Source organism: Arachis ipaensis, chromosome B6 (assembly GCF_059453495.1).
Source record: "Arachis ipaensis isolate K30076 ecotype BB chromosome B6, ASM5945349v1, whole genome shotgun sequence".
NCBI lineage: Eukaryota > Viridiplantae > Streptophyta > Magnoliopsida > Fabales > Fabaceae > Arachis > Arachis ipaensis.
Genome location: NC_142441.1, coordinates 45,995,409 through 46,000,244, shown reverse-complemented (window position 1 = coordinate 46,000,244; position 4,836 = coordinate 45,995,409). Strand labels below are relative to the sequence as shown.

The window sequence follows — 4,836 nt, the reverse complement described above, 5'->3', positions numbered from 1 at the left end:
AAGATATTCATTCGCACTTCAATATGAATGTGATGAACGTGACAATCATCATCATTCCCCCACGAACGCGTGCCTCACAACCACTTCCGTTCCACCTTAGATTGAATGAGTATCTCTTGGATCTCTTAATCAGAATCTTCGTGGTATAAGCTAGATTGATGGCGGCATTCATGAGAGTCCGGAAAGTCTAAACCTTGTCTTTGGTATTCCGAGTAGGACTCTGGAATTGAATGACTGTGACGAACTTCAAACTCGCGAGTGCTGGGCGTAGTGATAGACGCAAAAGGAGGGTGAATCCTATTCCAGTATGATCGAGAACCTCAGATGATTAGCCGTGCTGTGACAGAGCATTTGGACCTTTTTCACAAGAGGATGAGATGCAGCCATTGACAACGGTGATGCCTCCAGATGATTAGCCATGCAGTGACAGCACATCGGACCATTTTCACAGAGAGGACGAAAAGTAGCCATTGACAACGGTGATGTCCTTACATAAAGCTAGCCATGGAAAGGAGTAGGATTGATTGGATGAAGATAGTAGGAAAGCAAAAGTTCAGAGGAACGAACGCATCTCTATATGCTTATCTGAAACTCCCACCAATGAATTACATAAGTATTTCTATCTTTATTTTCTGTTTATTTATTATTAATATTCGAAAACTCCATAACTATTTGATATCCGCCTGACTAAGATTTACAAGGTGACCATAGCTTGCTTCAAGCCAACAATCTCCGTGGGATCGACCCTTACTCACGTAAGGTTTTATTACTTAGACGACCCAGTGCACTTGCTGGTTAGTTGTGTGAAGTTGTGAAGTTATGCTTGGACCATGGTATTGTGCACCAGTTATTGGCGCCATTGCCAGGGAGAGAACGAACAACAAATTTTACAACCTCAGAGTAACAATTTCGCATACTAAGTTTTTGGCGCCGTTGCCGGGGATTGTTCGAGTTTGGACAACTGACGGTTCATCTTGTTGCTCAGATTAGGTAATTTTCTTCTTATTTTGTTTTCAAAAAGTTTTCAAAAATCTTTCAAAAAAAAATTTTTTTTCTTTTATTTTCGAAAAAAATAAATAAATAAATAAATAAATCTTTTCAAAAATATATTTTTCCTCAGAATTTTTAAGAATGAATTCTAGAGTTTCATGAAACATGTTGAAGCCTGACTGGCTGTAAAGCCATGTCTAAATTCATTTGGACTGGGGCTTCCAACCCAACATTATCAAGAGCAAGCTAGTTGTTGCTAATCCATCTGCTGCTGTTCCTGATCCACTTGATTTACATGCTAAAGCTTAACTGGCTATTAAGCCATGTCTAACCCTCAGATTGGAGCTATAGACTAAAGAGTGCAAGATTCCTGGAATTTATATTAAAACTTTTGGAATTCTTATTTTTCTTTTTTAAATAATTTTCTAAAAATCCAAAAAAAAAATCATAAAATCAAAAAAATCAAAAATATTTTGTGTTTCTTGTTTGAGTCTTGAGTCAATTTCAAGTTTTGTGTCAATTGCATTTTTTCTAAAAATTCTTTGCATTTTTTGAAAATTCATGCATTCATAGTGTTCTTCATGATCTTCAAGTTGTTCTTGGTAAGTCTTCTTGTTTGATCTTCATATTTTCTTGTTTTTCATATGCATTCTTGCATTCATAGTGTCCATACATGAAAAATTTCTAAGTTTGGTGTCTTGCATGTTTTCTTTGCATATAAAAATTTTCAAAAATATGTTCTTGATGTTCATCATGATCTTCAAAGTGTTCTTGGTGTTCGTCTTGACATTCATAGCATTCTTGCATGCATTCATTGTTTTGATCCAAAATTTTCATGCATTGCATCATTTTCATGTTTTTCTCTCTCATCATTAAAAATTCAAAAATAAAAAAAAAATATCTTCCCCTTTTCTCTCATAAATTTCAAAAAATTGATTGACTTTTTCAAAAAAAATTTTAAAATCTAGTTGTTTTTATGAGTCAAATCAAATTTTCAATTTAAAAATCTTATCTTTTTCAAAACCTTTTTCAAAAATCAAATCTTTTTCATTTTTCTTAATTATTTTCGAAAATTTCAAAAATGTTTTCCAAAAATCTTTTTCTTAATTTTATCTCATAATTTTCGAAAATATCATCAACAATTAATGTTTTGATTAAAAAATTTCAAGTTTGTTACTTACTTGTTAAGAAAGATTCAAACTTTAAGTTCTAGAATCATATCTTGTGATTTCTTGTGAATCAAGTCATTAATTGTGATTTTAAAAATCAAATCTTTTTCAAAACTAATTTTAATTATATCTTTTCAAAAATATCTTTTTATCTTATCTTTTTCAAAATCATATCTTTTTAAAACATATCTTTTTCAAAAATATTTGATTTTCAAAATATCTTTTCTAACTTCCTATCTTCTTATCTTTTCAAAATTGATTTTCAAATTTGTTTCAACTAACTAACTAACTTTTTGTTTGTTTCTTATCTTTTTCAAAACTACCTAACTAACTCTCTCTCTCTAATTTTCGAAAATCTCTTCCCTCTTTTTCAAAAATTCTTTTTAATTAACTAATTGTTTCAATTTTTAATTTTAATTTGATTTCATTCCTAATTTTCGAAAATCACTAACCCCTTTTCAAAATTTTATTTTCAAAAATCCTCCCTCTCTCTCATCTCTTTCTATTTATTTATTCATTTACTAACATCTCTTCCTCACTCACCAAAACCCGAACCCCCTCTCTCTCTGAGTTCAGATTTTCTCTTCTTCTTTTCTTCTACTCTTCTTTTCTTCCACTCACCTAAGGGAACCTCTATACCTGGGCAAAAAGGATCCCTATTATTATTTTTTTCTGTTCCCTCCTTTTTCATATGAGCAGGAGCAAGGACAAGAACATTCTTGTTGAAGCAGATCCAGAACCTGAAAGGACTCTGAAGAGGAAACTAAGAGAAGCTAAAATACAACAATCCAGAAATAACCTTACAGAAATTTTCGAACAGCAAGAGGAGATGGCAGCCGAAAATAATAATAATGCAAGGAGGATGCTTGGTGACTTCACTACACCTAATTCCAATTTACATGGAAGAAGCATCTCCATCCCTGCCATTGGAGCAAACAACTTTGAGCTTAAACCTCAATTAATTTCTCTGATGCAAAAAAATTGCAAGTTTCATGGACTTTCATCTGAAGATCCTTTTCAGTTCTTAACTGAATTCTTGCAGATATGTGATACTGTTAAGACTAATGGAGTAGATCCTGAAGTCTACAGGCTCATGCTTTTCCCTTTTGTTGTGAGAGACAAAGCTAGAATTTGGTTGGACTCTCAACCTAAGGATAGCCTGAACTCTTGGGATAAGCTGGTCAAGGCTTTCTTAGCCAAGTTCTTTCCTCCTCAAATGCTGAGTAAGCTTAGAGTGGATGTTCAAACTTTCAGATAGAAAGAAGGTGAATCCCTCTATGAAGCTTGGGAGAGATACAAGGAACTGACCAAAAAGTGTCCTTCTGACATGCTTTCAGAATGGACCATCCTGGATATATTCTATGATGGTCTGTCTGAATTAGCTAAGATGTCATTGGATACTTCTGCAGGTGGATCCATTCACCTAAAGAAAACGCCTGCAGAAGCTCAAGAACTCATTGACATGGTTGCTAATAACCAGTTTATGTACACTTCTGAGAGGAATTCTGTGAGTAATGGGACGCCTCAGAAGAAGGGAGTTCTTGAAATTGATACTCTGAATGCCATACTGGCTCAGAACAAACTATTGACTCAGCAGGTCAATATGATTTCTCAAAGACTGAATGGAATGCAAGCTGCATCCAACAGTACTCAAGAGGCATCTTCTGAAGAAGAAGCTTATGATCCTAAGAACCCTGAAATAGCAGAGGTAAATTATATGGGTGAACCTTATGAAAACACCTATAACCCCTCATGGAGAAATCACCCAAATTTCTCATGGAAGGATCAACAAAAGCCTCAACAAGGCTTTAATAATGGTGGAAGAAACAGGTTTAGCAATAGCAAGCCTTTTCCATCATCCACTCAGCAACAGACAGAGAACTCTGAACAAAATACCTCTAATTTAGCAAATTTAGTCTCTGATCTATCTAAGGCCACTGTGAGTTTCATGAATGAAACAAGGTCCTCAATTAGAAATTTGGAGGCACAAGTGGGCCAGCTGAGTAAGAAGATCACTGAAATCCCTCCTAGTACTCTCCCAAGCAATACAGAAGAAAATCCAAACGGAGAGTGCAAGGCCATTGACATAGTCAACATGGCCGAATCCAAGGACGAAGGGGAGGACGTGAATCCCAAGGAAGAAGACCTCCTGGGACGTCCAGTGATCAATAAGGAGTTTCCTTCTGAGGAACCAAAGGAATCTGAGACTCATGTAGAGACCATAGAGATTCCATTGAACCTCCTTATGCCATTCATGAGCTCTGAAGAGTATTCTTCTTCTGAAGAGAATGAAGATGTTACTGAAGAGCAAGTTGCCAAGTTCCTTGGTGCAATCATGAAGCTGAATGCCAATTTATTTGGTAATGAGACTTGGGGAGATGAACCTCCCCTGCTCACCAATGAACTAAATGCATTGGATCAACTGAGTTTGCCTCAAAAGAAACAGGATCTTGGAAAGTTCCTAATACCTTGTACCATAGGCACCATAACCTTTGAGAAGGCTCTATGTGACCTTGGGTCAGGAATAAACCTCATGCCACTCTCTGTAATGGAGAAACTTGGAATCTTTGAGGTGCAAGCTACTAGAATCTCATTATAGATGGCAGATAACTCAAGAAAAGAGGCTTATGGACAAGTAGAGGACATGTTAGTAAAGGTTGAAGGCCTTTACATCCCT

General features: G+C 35.6%; 1 non-coding gene across 1 annotated transcript; it reads right to left on the bottom strand.

Annotated features, from left to right (window-relative positions):
• Positions 1 to 3,384: 3,384 nt before the first annotated feature.
• LOC148555404 (small nucleolar RNA R71) lies at positions 3,385 to 3,492 on the bottom strand. Its single transcript, XR_015886692.1, has one exon. It is a non-coding gene; the product is annotated as a small nucleolar RNA R71 (small nucleolar RNA).
• Positions 3,493 to 4,836: the final 1,344 nt, after the last annotated feature.